Source organism: Chelonoidis abingdonii, chromosome 1 (genome assembly GCF_003597395.2).
Source record: "Chelonoidis abingdonii isolate Lonesome George chromosome 1, CheloAbing_2.0, whole genome shotgun sequence".
NCBI lineage: Eukaryota > Metazoa > Chordata > Testudines > Testudinidae > Chelonoidis > Chelonoidis abingdonii.
In genome coordinates this window covers 205,818,123-205,836,963 of record NC_133769.1, presented here as the reverse complement: position 1 = coordinate 205,836,963, position 18,841 = coordinate 205,818,123, and the positions used below count along the sequence as shown (strand labels likewise).

At 43.3% G+C, this 18,841-nt stretch overlaps 1 protein-coding gene across 1 annotated transcript in view; it reads left to right on the top strand.

The window, feature by feature from the left end:
• Positions 1-15,403: 15,403 nt before the first annotated feature.
• Positions 15,404-18,841, top strand: part of KCNJ6 (potassium inwardly rectifying channel subfamily J member 6) — a 237,293-nt gene continuing 233,855 nt past the window's right edge. The window contains exon 1 of the mRNA XM_075073757.1: positions 15,404-15,663. The gene's annotated coding sequence lies outside the window, so the exon portion shown is untranslated. The remainder of the gene's footprint in view (positions 15,664-18,841) is intronic.

Here is an 18,841-nt window from a genome sequence, read left to right as displayed (position 1 = left end):
AGTGGTAGCAGAGGCAACCTATGGACAGATCCTATCCCACCAGACAGGCTGAGGAACCCTCAGGGACCTGACTAATGTGCTCCATGAGGGCCACACACAAAAAGAGGTAAATAGAAGTGAGGTGAAACATATCTGTACCTGGGTGCTCATTTCGCACCATCATGGGACTCCACAACAGCCATTTATTTGTTTTGAAATGCCTGGACTTCCATCCCTCCCTCTCTCCACTTCCTCTGCCTCGTTGGCATAGGTGACACCAACAGCCAGTTGCCAAGCAACCATGCAGTGGGCCCAAGCTCAGCTGGGCTTCAGAGAGAGGTGGCAAATTTCAGGGCATGCTGTAATGATGTAGCTGAACACATCACAGTCAGACCCAGGAAATCCAAGATGAGTCTGGATATAGATATATATCTGGCAGCCAGGCTATGAGCTGAGTTTGGATCAGGAGCCACAGACAGGCACATGTGTGTCCATGAGGTCACATATAGCTACTCGTTTCAAACTGTTGATAAAAGATGAAGCTCTGGTTCATTTCAGCCAGCACCAAGGCAAATACCAGCTCAGGAAGCAAGGAAGAAGCCAGAAGGCAACTGGGGGAAGGGCAAGTGCAGCATGGGCAGAGAAGGGCCAATTTTACACTTGACAAAACTGAGGCCATTAGCCAGTTCATGATCACCCATGCTGAGGTACTAATGGACGCTAGATGAGCACCTCTGCTACTACTACTAGTGAAGATGAGCACCTCTACTACGAACAGACTGTGGGAAGAGTTTAGGGACTAGATGAACACCCTCAGAGGGCACAGGTGGGAAACCAAGGACACCAGGAAGAAGTGGAGATTCCATCAGGAGCAGAATAAGGCAGACTTGCAGGCAATTGCAAGGAGAGAAAGGGACATATATGGCAAGGAAGTGTGGCTCGCCCAACTCCCAGAATATTTGAGGGTGACAGGGGCCACTCTCAACACCCTGGCCATATGAAAGCTGGACCCCACGAGGATACATCACCAGCAATGCTGTAAGTACCACTAAGACAGATGCAGGAGGACAATGCAATGCATGGATTGGACATGTGCACTTGATAGGTTACAGATCACAGTAGCCACATTTCATGGTCACTGACTCCACTGTCACTGGCTCCCCTATCCAGACAGAGACGACAGCCACAAGGTACCTTGATCCACCCCAGGCATTTGCATTGCACATATAACATATCATGTTTTGGCATGCAGCATGGAGTCCATCTTCCTTTTTTGCTAACATCAGTTTAAAGTCTACAGGCACCTGATGCTGATCTAGAGCCCTTCTTGTATGAGTTGCTCCCAGATCCTCCTTCATCTGTCAGCCAAGGACTCTCTCCTCTAGTCACATATTCATCTTGGATGCCAGCGGGGCATTTCCTTGGCAACCACAGCCTGGCTCTTCCTCCTTCTCCTCTTCCTCCTCCTCCTCCTCTTTCCCTCCTCTGCACGTGGCCTCTCAGAAACAGGAATCCCCTGCTGCATAGCAATATTATGCAATACACAGCACACCAGAAAGCTCTTACACACCATTCTGGGGCTGTCCTCTAGCAAAGCACTGGAGGCATGGAGACACATCCACTACAGCTTTAAGATGCTGAAGGTCCTCTCTATCACCAACCCAGTGGTGTCATGAGCATAATTATATCGCTTATCTGCCTGGGTTGTGGGGTTCACAATGCGGGTGAGTTGCCACAGCTGGTGGGGGGTATCCTTTGTTGCCAGAGAAGAAAACATGAGCAACAGGAGCTAGGCACCCACCCCGAAAGTAGAATGGCCATGCTAGGTCCTGAATGGGGAGTGGTGGCTTGGGCAGGGCATGCCTTGAACAAGGATGATGGGGGAACATGTGGAGTGTGGTGATAGGTGGGAGTGAGGGAGAGGAACTACAGCCAGATCCTCCAAGAGCTCTAGAATTCTCTCTTGCTTAGGACTCACCTGGGCGGGGGAGAGAGGAGTGGGGACAGGGCCTTGAGGGAAAGAGGCGGAGCAGGGTGTGGGGCAGGTTCCAGTGCTCAGTGTCCAGTTTCCACAAATTAGAAAGTTGGTTACCCTACCTGACCTGCCCTCCCACCTCCACTGGATTTGGGGGAGGCGGTCATCAGAGGGCAGACTTATGGCAGTCACCTCAGTTAGTGAGTCAGGGGAATCCTGCTCCAGCCAGAAACAATTCCTTCAGGGCCTCTTTAAACCACATAAGACGGCCAGAATCTCACTCTGACTTTTGCTATTAGAAATTCCACTTCACTAATGATGTTCAGAAGCAGATTATTGGATTCTGCCTTTTCACCTTGGCTTTGGAATGGGAATTGGTTCAATCACCCGTTTCTGTTATTTTGGTATATTATTTCACCCCATGTATTGCACAGGGCTAAGAGATAGCTAGTAGTAATAGGGTTATATGCCTTTTTATTACATTAGATTTCTTGTGAGGCAGGCGAGGGAAAAGCAGTACAGCTGGCACATCTCTGATCTTGCATACTGGGTCCAAGAAACTCAGAGGCTAATTTAATTCTTGTACATGCCTGTGCTGAGTTCATTTTATTTTATTTAAAATTTATGAGAAAAAAAATCAAAGTGTATTTATAATTATAGGAAGAATGCTACCTACATGTAAAGTGTCAGGATTTAGAATTACTAGCACAAAATTATGCAACACTGCTGTATGACTGACACAAAGCAACAAGTTCCTCTTGCATTAGCACAATTTGCCCATTTTTAATTAAAAAGAAATGCATTCCTGCTTGTATTCATGTCTTCTTAGAGCTATTTGCTTTAATTAAAACTTCTTTTGGAACTCCTCTTGGAACTTTAGGTAAGATTCTTTACTTCACACATACTGCTGTTGATTTCACCACACTCTATGTCTGTATGTTTACATGTTTAGAGAGGAGTAAGACGCTTATGTCTCCTCTTTGAATATACTCATCATTCCTTTTAAAAATTGTCTGTGAATCTGGCCAGATGACATCTTTCTTCTCTTTTGCCCATTGGCCAAACCACCACCTACTTGGTTATTCTTATTTAAGGGACTGGAAAGTGTGTTTTTGTGCTCAGAGGCTTTGTCTGATCATTATTCTGGGACAGGGCTTGCTCACCTGAGAAATAGCAGGGTGGTCATCCTCCCAAAACCCATATATCTCAGAAGATCAGTCTGAGGCCTATGACTCCACACTCCCTCCTGGGAGTACACATGGCAGCAAGGCTCTGTCAATCTTTTTTCACTTCAGCAGGTGGGTATTGTAGATCTCTATCAAGATCTCTATCAAGCATTCTTAAAACTACAATACCCACCTGCTGAAGTGAAAAAACAGATTGACGGAGCCAGAAAAGTACCCAGAAGTCACCTACTACAGGAGAGGCCCAACAAAGAAAATAACAGAACGCCACTAGCCGCCATCTTCAGACCCCAACTAAAACCTCTCCAGCGCATCATCGAAAATCTACAACCTACCCTGAAAGATGATCCCTCACTCTCACAGATCTTGGGAGACAGACCATTCCTCGCTTACAGACAACCCCCCAACCTGAAGCAAATACTCACCAGCAACCACACACCACACAACAAAAACACTAACCCAGGAACCTATCCTTGCAACAAACAAAGCCCAATGCACATCTGTCCAATATCTATTCAAGTGGACATCAATTATTAGGACTCTAATCACATCAGCCAGCCAGCAGGGCTGTCACCCTGCACATCTACTTGTGATTATATGCCATCATGTGCTCCAGCATGCCCTCTGCATGTACATTGGCCAACGAACAGTCTGCTTAGCAAAAGAAAAAGGACACAAATCTGACATCAGAAATCATAACATTCAAAAACCAGTAGGAGAACACTTCAACCTCTCTGGTCACTCGGTAACAGACTTAAAGGTGGCAATTTTGCAACAGAAAAGCTTCAAAAACAGACTCCAGTGAGAAACTGCTGAACTAGAATTAATTTGCTAACTAGATGCCATTAACTTGGGCTTGAATAGAGTCTGGGAGTGGCTGGGTCATTACACAAATTGAATCTATTTCCCCATGTTAAGTATCCTCACATCTTCTTGTCAACTGTCTGGAATGAGGCTTCTTGATTATCACTACAAAAGTTTTTTTTTCCTCCTGCTGATAATAGCTCATCTTAATTAATTAGCCTCTTAGAGATGATATGGCAACTTCCAGCTTTTCATGTTCTCTGTATGTATATATATCTTCTTACTATATGTTCCATTCTATTCATCTGATGAAGTGGGCTGTAGGCCATGAAAGCTTATGCTCAAATAAATGTGTTAGTCTCTACGGTGCCACAAGTACTCCTGTTCTTTTTAGTTAAAATGAAGTGGTTTTATGGCCCATTACAACAACTTGTGACACACTCTGCTATCTACTAACCCTCCATTGTCCTACAACTGCAGAGATGTTAATTGCCCACTTCATTTTACAGGCTCTCCTACAGTATACAAACCCCTTATTTTAACAATATGTCCCACCTGGCATTTTGCTTGAACAGTCTGGTTTCTCTCTCTAGACCTGAAGAAGAGCCCCTTGAAGCTCACAAGCTTGTCCCTTCCCCCAACAGAAGTTGGTTCAATAAAAGATATTACCTCACCTACTTAATCTTTCATTTTCATATCAAATAACAAAAATCTATTCATAGTAATTTATGGGCAGTTTTCTTTTATCTGATATCATACTGGCTTTAAAACTGTAGCACTGGCTTATTTCTTTCTTCATTCATAGAATTCCTTTTATAGGGTCACATTCTGATATCCTTACACTCAGTAGTGCGTCACATGAGTTCATTGGAGCCACTTGTGGAGTAAGGTACTATTCAACACAGTTAAGGGTATCAGAATCTGGCCCTAACTGAACCTAAGGCCTGTGAAAGGAGCCAGACACACCACACTGGATACCCAAATCCTCCCTCTCCAGAACAGGTACAGCACAGGTAGCGGCAATATAAGCTTCTCATTCCAATCCAACCCAACCCAATCCACCAACATTCTTCTTAGTGTGAGAGGGTAGGAAATTCACTCCACATGCTGATTCAGCCCAATCAGGACCGGCTCCAGGCACCAGCATTCCAAGCTGGTGCTTGGGGCAGCAATCTGCAAGGGGCTGCAGCCCCTGTTGTTTTGCCCCCAAGCTGCGCATGGAATTGCCGCCCCAGGCTGCGGGACCAGTCCTTGTGCCTTTAGGGCAGCACATGCGTTTCTGCGGTGGCGGCAATTGAGCAGCAGCTTCTATGTTTAACTGTCCGCAGCGGCTTCAGCTAAACATAGAAGCTGCTGCCAAATTGCCACCGCCACAGAAACGCGCCTGCCGCCCTAAGGGCACACGGACTGGCCCCACCACCTGGGGCGGCAATTCAGTGCGCTGCTTGGGGCAGCGAAAACTGTAGAGCCGGCCCTGAGCCCAATATACATTCTATTTCAGAAATTTATAATTTTATACAAACAAATGGCTCAAGGTACTTGTTAGGCATCTGGAGCCTTACCAATAAATAAATAAATATTCTAACATTCAAAAGTGCATGTTTTAAGAATCAGTGGTTGGGTGAAAGGTACGATGTATACACTTCTTTATGCATTTTGATTAGTATATAATTTCTGCATTTTAGCTGCTGTTCATAATTGATTTTATTACCTGATGTCTACTGGCAGTGTTTTACAACCATCTCTTTGTGAACTAAATTGGCCATTTTATACTTATCACTTTGCAGAGCAAGTTTTGCACCCTCCTCCTAATTAACCATGTTTGCTAGGACTTTTTTGGCTTTCAGTTTCAACTCCCTGCATAAGTACAACATCTCGGGAGGAGCATAAAAACCAGCCTTAGCATTGCAATGACAATGCTCTAATGGTGATCTCCTACCGTGTCCATACATAGAACTTCCACTAATGTCAATAGAAGTTGCATGCACACTGATTAACTGATTTGCACAATTATGTACTCATTAGAAATACTGGCCCCAATCCTTTTATATGGTCTGTACAGGAGAATCCTTGCACCTATGTGGAGGTCCACTGATTTCAAAGGAGCTTCACATGGACACAGGAGTCCCGCACTGGATCTGATGGCAGAACTGGACTTAATGACATGAAAATCAATTATTTTGATACAACTTTTGTCACCAGAGTGAAGTACAATCTCTTTTATACCTTACATTTCTCTCCAAAATATAACAACAATAGGATATGCATCCAGTGTTTCTGACTTTTCACTTACTGGAATTCTGATTGGCTAGTTATTTTCTTTCTCCAATATAGATAAATGAGGCTGTAAATTAGGGAAAACAGGATGAGACACATAATCATATTATCATACATTGTAAAATAGCACAACAAAGCAGCAGAGTTTACTGTTGCCTTTTACAGAACAGCAACCAAATATCAGGAAAACTGGGAGATGGGAGGAGGGGGCTGATTGTATGCAATAAAAGAGAAGCAGTGTTATACTTCTCTGTGATATAAATGAGTGAAACCACAAATGAACCATGAAACCCATCTCCCAGAACAATAACTTACAAGTTGCTAATTAAAATTCACTATTGATTAAGAAATCCAAACCAAACAGCTGAAGGAAGTCACTGGTGAGTTAAAAAGAGCTGTCATAATTACACAGAAAAGGAATAGAAGGGGATTCAAATAAAACAAGTCTGGACTAATTAAAGTGGCATGTGGAAATGTTTTTGCATATGACTAAAGCATGTGCTGGAGTTTGCAACAAGAAAAGAAAAGAAAAGAAAAGATCTGCTGTCCAGATAACAAAGTACAGTAGCAGATGAGAAGGTTGTTAGCAGCTGTATTGGGGAAATTTGGAAAAACAAGTAGGGATTTTGCCTCACTTTGTATACAAAAATTGCAGATGTGATGCCGTTTACTGCGGTAGCGCCTAGGGCCTTACACAGAACAGGGCCGAGCAACGCTAAGCACTGTACAGATATAATGAAACACAGCCCCCGCCCAAAAAGCTTACAATCTATCTAGACAAGGCAGGCAAAAGGTGGGGGAGAGGGATATAACATAAGAATCCATAGAGAAATCCTGGCAATTGTGAAACACAATTCCAGATCTGTGATTATCATCTGTTCTTGAGCTCCAGAAAAAGAAAGAATAATGAATGGAATGGAAGCTTTTGCTACATGAAGCAATCTAAAATATCATGCATATTTCCAGCCAGCTATTCTGGGCTACAAAACTCTGCCTTTGCATTTTGGAAAAGTTTTCCAGTTGAAGCATTGGTGCATTTTTATTGGCTAATAAAGAAGGAAAAGAGGATTTCCCTCTGGTATGATTCAGGCAACAAAACTAATTCAGACAACTTTCAACCAATACTCTCTTTTTCTCTTCTTTCCTCACTTTTGGTTTTCAATGGCTTGATCTGCAAAATTTCCCAATTTAGTCATACCAAATAAACAATAGGGCTCCAATTGTTGGGCCCTTTTTGAACGCGCTGTGAAATGTAAAAACTTCCTAATTCAAAGTAAATTGAACAAAACCTAAAAAGACTCCTTTGATTCAGCTTCAAACAGAGGTTTAACCACAACCCTCAATACTACAGACCAGTCCAATGATGTGCTAAGAAACTCTTATTGTAGCCTTATTGTCAGGACTCATGCTTCCTGGGCCAGTGGAGATAAAGGCCCTGAGTGAAGTTGAGGGGAATGAGGGAAAGGTAACTTTAAGCTCCAAAGATCCCCAGGGCAGCAGAAACATGGGTTAGCCCCCAGTACAACTTAGCACAACCTCAAGGCTGGCTTAAATTATTTTGGCTTGCAATAGCACTTAAGGGCTTTTACAAGGCTCAAGAATCATCAGAGCACAGTGTTGTCTGATTACACGCCTCCTACACTTGAGAACACCAGGATGGGAATCACAGAGAGAGTTATTGTCAGCTTTTCACAGGTCGAAAATTCCTCCCACTGGAGTGATGTTCAAATGTTCTCTCAAGACCTCATTCACAAAGGTACCTTGACTTCACCAGCCCTACAATGACATAGGGCTGGTCTACGCTAAAAGGTAGGGTTCATCCAACTACATCACTCAGGGCCATGAAAATTTTCTAATGCCTTGTGCAATGTAATTAAGCTGGCTAAGCCCCAGTGTATGCAGCGCCAGGTTGATGGAAGAATTATTCTGTTGTTCTAGCTACCACCTCTCAGAGATATAGATTTACTAGAGCAACAGAAGAACCTCTCCCACCACTGTGGCAAGTGTCTACACTACAGTGCTGCTGGAGCTATGCCGCTGTAGCATTTTTAGTGTAGACACACCCGGAGACTCACCACAAGGTATGTGAATGGTCATGCCTCTTAGAACATAGACCTGGGTGATTTCCTTCTCAAATCCAGAAAACTTGCCACACAAAAAGAGTATGTCACGAGGAATACAAACATCCGGAGATTACCCACCCAAGAAATACTGGATTTCCCATTTGATGATATTCATAGGAACCAAAACTCTTAGTTTCTTCAAAAGTGTGTAAGTCCTAGTGCCTTGAATCATGTCCTTTCCAGTTCTAGCTTGCTGCTTTTTCTGCACAGCTCCAGTTTTCTGAATGTGGAATAACTTCAGAGATTGGGATCTGATGACCAGTGGATCAATGGAGCTTCAATCTTGTATTATAAATAGACCCAGGTGATTTTTATTTTATTTTTTTGCTTAAGTAATTCACCAAAAACATCGGTGCATGGAAACTATTTAAGAAATTCGGTCAAATTCGGCAAATCATTTCAGCTGAAAAAAAAATTCAAAATTGTTGATTTATAAAGGTCAAAATGAATTGATTCAAAATGAAATGCCAATTCAATTTCACATTTTGTAAATGAAATGACACTCAAAAAGTTTCATTCAACCCAAATGATTTTTGTTGGTTGTTTTTAATTTCTTGAGGAAAAAAAAACAAAAACAAAACACACAGTTTCAGTTCAAAACTAACTGTGTTTTCCCCAGATGTTTTGGTTCAACTACCAATTTAAGAAAATCAACTATTCACTCAGCTCTAATTATAAACTCTTACTAAATCAGCTTTTGAGCTACTAAAGTAACAGTAATAATCATATTTTCTGGCTTTAAAGTTTGCCTTCCTTTTGGCCATCATGTTAACTCAGAGGCTTTCATGAACTTTGGGCTCTCTATATCAAGCAGCCTCTCCTACAGTTGTTTTTCTCCAGACAAGGTGGATCTAAGACCAGGTCAGACTTCAATCTACACAGAAATTTACCTTTCCACTTAAACCAGTGAATTTCTTTCTCCTCTTTTTTCTAAATCCTCTCATGTCCTAGAAAAATTATTAGACTCTTTAGATATGGTCAGAGCAGTGAAGTTCTACTTGTATAGAACTAAATGGTGGAAGATGTCCAATGCTCTATTGTTATTTATTGGGTACCTAAATAGAGGTGCAAAGCACTGATATTCTTTATTTCTTGGTGGATTAAGTCAACTATCATCCAAGCGTCTAAGGCATCCATTCAAAATGTTCCCGAATGTATAGTTGGCCAGTTACTTTGTGGATGGAAAAACACTGAGCCTCTTATGTGGTTTGTTGGTCAGCTACTTGGTCATCCATACACTTATTCACAGAACACTCCAAAACCAATGTGCTTTCTTCATCTAGTATTGCCTTTGGATATAGAGTCCTCTAATCTTCCCTGTGAAGATCCAATATGTAAAAAATTAAACTCTCCGTGATGGGTCTCACGCACCACTGAGCTGCCTCCTGCTGGCTGTCCCGGGAATTAGCTCTGCTAGCCAGTGTGTCGTCCTCTGGTGGTTCTCACCCACCATCACTTCTGCTCCTGGACCTGTGTCATTCCAAGGACCACAGCATCCTCTTCAGGACACAGCCCTCAACGTGGCTAGGTAAATGTTGATCACAATAATTAATTACAACAAACATACAACAGGATAATTTCTTTATTTAGAAGCACTTCAAGGTTAAAATAACTTCTCTGCATTATTTTTTTTTAAAAAAAATGCAATATAGCAGCTTTAGACTTTAAAGACTAGACTGGACAAACTTTGTCCACCTGTCATGCACCTAAAAACTAATATTTTATTTAGATTTATGAAAGGAACCTTTCTGACAAGTGAGATGCATGTACAACACAGTTTTAAAAATACAAAGTGCAGATTTATTCAGAGTCTACATATTAGATCTCTATCAACCTACCAGAATTCCCTCTCCTACACATCTTAGCCTCATCCACTCAATTCCGGAAAATAGACACCGCTCGTGTGATGCTTTCCAGTTCACCCAGGCCAGTAAGGGATTCAGTTAACACCAGCCTTGCAATTCCGGGTGCCTTAAATGCTATGCTGCTGAGACTCACAGCCTTGACTCCAACACTGAGCTTACAAGCAAGAAAGTCTCCCCCTGGCTTCTAATGCCCAGTTACTTTTTGTAGGGGGACTTCAACAACCCTTCCAGACCCAAGCTGCCCGCAAAAGCATTTCTCTGCAGTGTTCAGCCTCTCTCACTGAAACACTCACACCTTTAAAAAGACAATATACAGAAGCCTGTTAGCCTAACTGGAGTTAACACACTCTGCACTTCAATATCCAGCACCGTAAAAGTAAAACAAGTTTACTAACAAAAGAACATTGATTTAAGTGATAACAAGTAGAAGGAATAGGGATAGGAACGGTTACAAACAAAAATAAAAATATGCCTCTAAGACTGTAGTCTAACTTAACAAACTAGAGTCTCTTGTTCAAAGTAGTTTTCTCAACAGTCATTCTTCCAACATGGCTGGCCAGCCTTTAGCTAGGAGCCAACACAGAACCCAAAGTGCTCAGTTTCTTTGTCTCCTCAGGGGAAGGATATCAAAATGGCTCTGTGTTTCTGTTTATATCGCCCAAAGTTCATTGACCCTTTTACAAGAGGCAGGAAGGCTTCTATTATCCTTCCCTTCTTGTTGACTTCCCAACCCCTGCTCATTTATATGTAAAGGTGCTTCTGTTGTTTTGATTCCATAATGCTTAATTTACACTCCCTCCTGTCTGGGAGAAAACCTGTTTCTCCCTTTGACTGGTCACAGACTTTAAAGCCTACTATCAGCGAGTATTCATAATTCTTCATACCGTGTGAACACATTCATTGCACAGTGGTATAAATCACCTGTGTGTCACCAGCTTTCATAAAAGACCTTTCTTATTGCACTTTTACAATACAGTAATATTGGATGCAATAAGTTGATTCAGTTGCTTATTCTTGGGATTCAGACCCTGTGGGATTCCCCAGAGTGTCTGGACCCTGATTTGTTTTGAAGGTAAATGAACACTGGCTCAGATAAGCAGGCTTTAAACATGCAAAGCTGTTTCCAATGCATTGAATTGCACTTGCAGGGATTTTCTAGAGATCAAATAAATCCATATATACCATATTGCATGACTAGTTCATTATATTGCACAGTAGAGTGTAGGTGAAGGGTAGGTGGCACTAAGTACCTAGTGGCCTGACCCTGAAAACACTTACATATACGTGAGAGTAACTTTGTGCGCATAAGAAATCCTCTTGAGATCAGTAAAGTTGCTCACATGCATTTGCAGGATCAGGCTATGAGAGGGAAGTTCTGGCCTCAGTTCCCCCTAAACTATTAGCTACACCATTTAAAAATCAAAATTTATTTTGGTTGGCTTCAGCAGTGGGTCTGAATCATTTGGGACCAAACTGCAGAAGGATTGCTCCCTGTTCTTTACAGGAACAACCTGTGCCTACATTTTGCATAAATAAGTGCAATTCTTTTGTGGATGCCTATCTGCATAGTTGGATCTCTAACTACCTGACTGCAGGCACACATCAGGTAGTTATAAACTCACCTAAATGCCTGAGACTTGTTTTTTGCAGATAAAAAATGTGGGTGCAAATGATGTCTGCAAAAAGGAAACAGGACCAGTAGAAATGTATTCCGCATTTTCCTCCATTTGTAAAAATGCACTAGCAATCACTAGTCATACATATGAAAAATCTCAAAACCACATATGTAATTCAATGTACTGACATGTCAGCTAATAATAATAAACCTCCCAACCAGAAATAAACCTCAACATTTCCCATAAACCATACCTTCAGGAAAAGCCTGAGTCTACCCTGAACCTCAAGCAAATTCACGGGCTGTAAGCCAAAGGGAAAGTGAGTCCCAAAGTTGAGGCTCTTGACTGAGACCACCTGCCCCAACCACTACAAAGGTAGAGACTGCCAGCTCAGATGTCCCATCTCACTTCAGCTGATATGTTGGATTACAAAGGGAGAGCTGCCTAAGCAATATGCTAGTCAGGCTTTAGCCTGCAATCTTTAGAATATATAGCCATAAACACTGACTTCCATGTGTGCTCGCACTAGCATTAACAGGCTCTGCGTGGTTCTGCAGCTAAATTCACATCGCTGGCTTCATAAAATAGATGGAGGAGGAAAGTCAGGCTAAGTATAAAATGATTATCTTACACCTGTTGAAGAGCCATTTTAGTTTAGCTGCCTCAGGAGAGAAAGCACCATTTTGAAAGAACAAAAGACCATTGCCTTTATTGTGGTTCCAAGCAATTTAATGCAACCATCCATATGCTGCTGCTCATAAAATATTTAATGATTAACAAACATAAAAGGTCTTCTCATGCAGCAATTTGGGTGTCCAGAATACAGAGTAAGAGGGGATGAGCCCTGACACATCCCCTCTAAAATTTGAACCATGTCCACTTTTCCTGCTGTTCTGGTAGATAGAATCATAGAATTATAGGACTGGAAGGGACCTTGAGAAGTCATCTAGTCCAGTCCCCTGCACTCCTGGCAGGACTAAGTATTATCTAGACCATCCTTGACAGGTGTTTGTCCAACCTGCTCTTAAAAATCTGCAGTGACAGAGATTCGACAACCTTCCTAGGCAATTTATTCCAGTGCTTAACTACTCTGACAGTTAGGGAGTTTTTCCTAATGTCCAACCTAAACCTCCCTTGCTGCAATTTAAGTCCATTGCTTCTTCTCTTTGGCCTGGTCTACACTGGGGGGGGGGGTTGATCTAAGTTATTCATGTAGCTGAATTTGACATACTTAGATCTACTTACCACGGTGTCTGTAGTGAGTCAACTGCTGCCGCTCCCCCATCAACTCCGCCTGCACCTCTTGTGCCAGTGAAGTACAGGAGACAACGAGAGAGTGCTCGGGGGTCGATTTATCACGTCTAGACTAGACACAATAAATCAACCCCCACTGGATCGATCGCTCCCTGCCAATCCGGCGGGTAGTATAGACATACTCCTAGCCTCAGATGTTAAGGAGAACAATTTTTCTCCCTCCTCCTTGTAAAAACTTTGTATGTACTTTTAAAATTATAATCCTATTCCTCCAAAGCACTTGAAACCCCTCCCACCTTGGTATTGTCCACAAATCTCTATGCCATTATTTACCAGTTGAACCATTATCTGCCATACAGCAGAACCATAACCAGGACCGATCCCTGCAGGACCCCACTTGATATGCCCTTCCAGCTTGTGAACCACTGATAACTACTCTCTGGGAATGGATTTCCAACCAGTTATGCACCCCCCTTATAGTAGCTCCATCTAGGATGCAAGCATGGGGGATGAGTTAAGGGTCAGCAGTCCATAGGCAGCCTGGTTCAGCATGTGGAGTAGCTGCAACTCCATTAGATAGTCTTCTAGCACACTGGAAGGGATGTGAAAGTGACTGATTACTGAGCTATACAAGCAGTGCTCCCATAAATCTTCTTGTAGGATGAGGCCTTATATTACTGCTTTCAACAATCACTGAAGGGTTCCATTTACAGAAAATTTTTAAGATCCTAGAACATAGTCATTTACATGTCTAGCATAATGTAATACATTTCAACATGAATTCTTACGAGAAACAAATCTCAGACAGCGCATTAGGAAAATAAGGAAGGTCTGAAGATGAAGAGTGAGGTTAGAGGGGGTTGCAGATGAAGAGATTTTACAAAATAAAGGTGACTCTGTTTTAAAGGTTCCTGTCATTTCAGAAGCATAAAAAGGAAAAGTAATTGCTGATCTACTGTTACTGAGCAGGTGTGAACTCTGGAGCTGATGGCGGGGGCTGAAACTAACCTTACAAGAACACACTAGAACACTGATCAGACTTTCAGAAAAAGCAGTCAGCAGCCACAAGAGCCCTTCCTCCTTCTCTTGAATTATCATATCAGGGATTATTATCTATATTATAGTAACACCTAGGGGGGCCATACTGCCAGACTGCCAAGCACTGAACAGACAGAGTAAGAGACAGTCCATATCCCTGTCTATGTAGACAAGACAAATGAAAAGATAGAGGAGAAAGGATGAACTATACAAGCAGAGTGGTCAGAGTTATGACTGGCAAATATTGTGTTGGTTCCACCTTGTTGGATTTCTTTATAGGTAATCTGTTGGTGTTTTTTTCTTTATATGTAGCATGGGGAAGGATTAATTTATAGGATTACAGAAACAGGAAAAGGGGAAAAGAGGGCATTACCGAGAAGGAGAAGAGGGGAAAGGGAGATAAGGAGATGAAAAGAGGGGAGGGGAAAAGAGATGGTGTTAGTAGGTACAAGAAAGCCAGGAGAGTGAGGATGCGATGGAGGGACTAAGGGAGCAGGGCTGAGGTGAAGAGAGGTGGAAATGCCAGTCAAAACTGGGGGAAACAGACTATCATGAGAAGTGTTGAAAGCCTGATGATGCCACTGCTGGGTCTCACTCCAGCCCTTCTGCCATTGCCACTCAGCTCCTGATCTTGTTGAGAGTCAAAGGAGTCCCTCTTAGCTCCCTGGGGCTCATTCCCCAGCCTGCAGGGCTGATGAATGCTATTTCCTCCTTCTTCCTTCCCTTTTCCTATTTTGTATATTTCCATTTCCTCAGGCCAAAGTAAAACAATAAAAATGATCTCTCTCCCTCCCAGCACCACCTCATTCCTTTTCAAGTTCAGCTGCAAATAAAGAGAGTTTCAGGCCAGTCCTCCCTGTCCAGGATGAACACTAGTTTCTTTCTCTCCCAATGAGAAATACTGCAGGAAAGGGACCAGGCTGGCTTTGGAAAGCTCTATACAGATAAAAAACTTTCCATTAGTCTCCCTGCTCTGTCAGAAGGTACGAAAGCAAGCAAGCAACCCCTAAAACCCACCCACCCCCTACTCCCGCCTCCTCTGTGCAGCAGCATTGCTCCAGCAGATGGCACTGCGCACAGTTTTATTTCTTCTGCCTTGTTTGTTACAGCTCTGACTGGAGAACACAGCAGCCACTCGCCTGAAATTGAGTAGAATTCATTGAATCTGCGGATTTCATGACGTTTCCCTGCGTGGTCCAACACTTTTCTCTCTGCCTGTGTTTTTTTTATTCCGCCCGGGTCTTTCTCCTCCCTCCTCGCCCCCCCATCTGGTCTCCTCCAGGTCTCATTTAACTCTGTCCTAGCAACACGGAGCGAATTGGACTTGAATACGGCACCTGGCTGTGTATGTGGGGAAGCCAAGCTGGATTAAGAGGTGGGCGAGCTGCGGGGAGGATGGAGGCGCGAGAGAGCAGTTTAGGGTCGAGGTAAAACTGAGCATCATCTTATTTTTTTTAATCCATCACTGAGTGAACGATCAGCCAACAACATCCTGCTCCGTTCCAAAAAGAAAATCATGATTGAATGAAAACAACCTGCCACAAACAGGTAAGACGGCGGAGTTGCTAAAGAGAAACAAGCTGTTGTCTAGTCCCACAAGAAATCCGATTCTTGCCTTTCTCTTTTGTCCGTGAATTCCCTACTCTGGGAGAAATGTCACCTCCAAGTATAGAAAGATGGGCAGAAGGCAGTTACATAACAGAAGGGAGATCAATTTCATATGCCTTTCATTAGCAACTGGAAACTCGCAGGGAGGGGGGAAAACACTCACTGGATTCAGAAAGAGCCAGCAAATTGTGGTTTTAAAGATTGGTTCAGCCTCTCTTTCTAAGGCTGGAGGCATCAGCTGCCAGACGTTGCATGCAATGTTTCCCTTTGGCAGTTAGGGAAATCAATTGTCCTAGTCATGTGAAGCTCGGGCTTCTGCTTTCGGGAAAGAGAACCCCGCTCATTAGCGGTTTTCGTGAGATGCAGCCCGAGGTGTGGTGGGATATTTAAGCAGTAAACGCCGTGTAACGCGGAGATCCCTGGAAGTTGGTGCCATTTCAGCCAAATCGCTGCTGCTCCGTGAAAAGGAGACTTTTGTGTGTCATTGAGTTCCGTGTGTGCTCTTACTTTTAAGGCTTCCTTCGCTAGATGTGACTAGGACCGTTCTGGGCTGTATGCAGGGACAGCTGAGCTGATAGTACGGAGATGATCGAACCAGTTATTTAGCGGCAAGGGCTACTTAGTGCCATGTTTCAGAGCCCGCTGGCTGGGTGCAAAGGCACGTCTCTCACTGCCCGTGGGGTGCCTTGGGAGAGTGGTCCCCAGCCGCAGCAACACATGGCAGCGCAGGGCAGGGAATGCAGCGGTGGCTGCATGGGGAGAAAGCCCGAGGGGCGCTAGGGCAGCGTGGCATTGTGACGTAGGGTCACACCTACTCTAGGCAGGGGGACTGCTGCTTTCCGGAGGCTCCCGGCCGGGCGGTGAGAGCGGCCCCGCTGGGCTGCAGAGGAGCTGGCTGCAGAAGAGGAATAGCTGCTAGCAGGGCTCTGCTAACGAAGCGATGCCCATTTGGTCCTGATCCGAGCGAGCGGGAGCTCGGTATCACCATGGCGACCTGGGAGGAGGGGGAAATCAGCTCCAGTCTCTCAGAAATTGCGGGACAAAACTTTCCTGGTATCAGGGGGACATGCTGCAGATGCCTGTCAGAGGTGCCGCAGCTGGCTCGGAACTACACCCCTCACGCACTGGGACTGTAGGCAAAGCTTGCACGCGATTTCCTACTGCCGAAAACACCGCCACAAAATAGGCTGTTCAGCGGCCCGGAATTAGAGACCCTGGTATCAGGAAACACGTTTCAGAGGTGGGGAGCGGGGACACGACGCTTGAGTTAAGACTAGCTCCATATGTCTGCTCTAGAGAGTTTAGCGGTTGCGATCCCTGCTTCCAAAATCTCCCTCGATCGCAATGTTAACAAACAGATTTCGATGCTCCTGGAAAACTGGGGGACACCTATTATTCGTAGCATTACGTGGGGTTGCACAGCCTGAAAATCATCCATTTCACTCCCAGAGGTGCATCAGAGTAGCTAGTGGGAGTCAAGAGCAGAGCTGAACTGAAACTGTCCTAGTAGCTAGAAAACGTCACGGGTCGGACAGTTAAGAGAGACTTTCCCGGTTTAAATGAAGTCTATGCTTGCAAATCAGCCACTTCATGCGCGTTGGTTTATCACCAACTTTTCAGGATCCAGAACAGCAGCCGAGAAGCTGTTTCAGCACCTAGGTCAGGGCTATAAATACAGGGCTCTGTGCTGGATCTAGTGTGCGAGATAAGTGGAAGACAGACAGTTTTTATATCAATCACTATCTCAATGACTGCTTGGAAATAAATGGGGAACTTAGATAATCAGAGAAAGAGAGAGAGAGAGAGGTCAGTCGGTGCACTGGGTACTGTCACATGAAAAGAAGTTGAAAAGCCTGAAATAAAATTACATTGAGCAGGACAAAACTTTCTTACTTACCCATAAAGATGGGAAGAAGGCAACTGGACTCTGACCCCGGTCAGTGCAGACTGCCACTGACTTCAGTGGCTTTGGATCGATCCCGTGTATTGTTAGAAACAGACAAACACAAAAGAAAATCATTCACTGAACTCAGCCTGTGATTGTTTTCAAGCTAAAATGGCAACATTTAGATAAACTGCCTATTAAAATTTTGCTGGTCTCTGATATTTGTAGTTTTGCAAAGACAATACGAAAGCCATCGTTTTTAGAAGTTGCTTAAGTACTTTGTTGAATGCTAATAAACACCTATAAGAAGCCTGAATGTTCCAGATGAGCGAATAGTGTAAAAATCCTGCAAACACTCATTCAAGGGTCTTAAATGAATTTGACTCAGCTGTGGTTCTATGAGCCGGTTGCAGTCGCCTCCTAGGATTGTTCTAGCAGTGCAAGTAAGTTTACTGGAAGGAACAGTCATAGAAAAGCATATTTTAAGTGAATATTGGGGGAGAATTTGCAGAAAAGTGAATTTGAAATTTGCTTCCATAAACATTCATTTGGGGAAATTATTTCTAAGAGCTACAACATCCGATAAAAGCAGCAAAGAATCCTGTGGCACCTTATAGACTAACAGACGTTTTGGAGCATGAGCTTTCCTGGGTGAATACCCACTTCCTCAGATGCATCTGAGGAAGTGGGTATTCACCCAGGAAAGCTCATGCTCCAAAGGTCTGTTAGTCTATAAGGTGCCTCAGGATTCTTTGCTGCTTTTACAGATCCAGACTAACAGGGCTACCTCTCTGATACTTAACATCCAATAAGGGAGCTGAACCATACCATGTGACCTAGATAACCAATAACACAGTTTGAATATTGAATTTCAAATAGTTACAATGAAGTGCTTGCATATCAGCTCCTGATCAATAGTTATCATCAGTATCTGGCAAATAATTTCAAGTAATAAATAAAAGTCAATTATTCATTATGCTTATTGATAGTTCACCAACAGAAAACTGGATATATTCTTCAAATATACTGATCAGTTGTATATTATTTGCACAGTTCTCCTAGACACGTTATTAAAAAGCTTACCAAACTACTAGTACATATATATAATTATTACTTAGCATTACAAAGGAAATATACTCTAGAAAAAATACAGCAAAAGAAATACTGTTCATTCATGGACGATATAGTTGGATTAATTACCTTTGTGCTGTTCACTGTGTCCACATGTTCTTT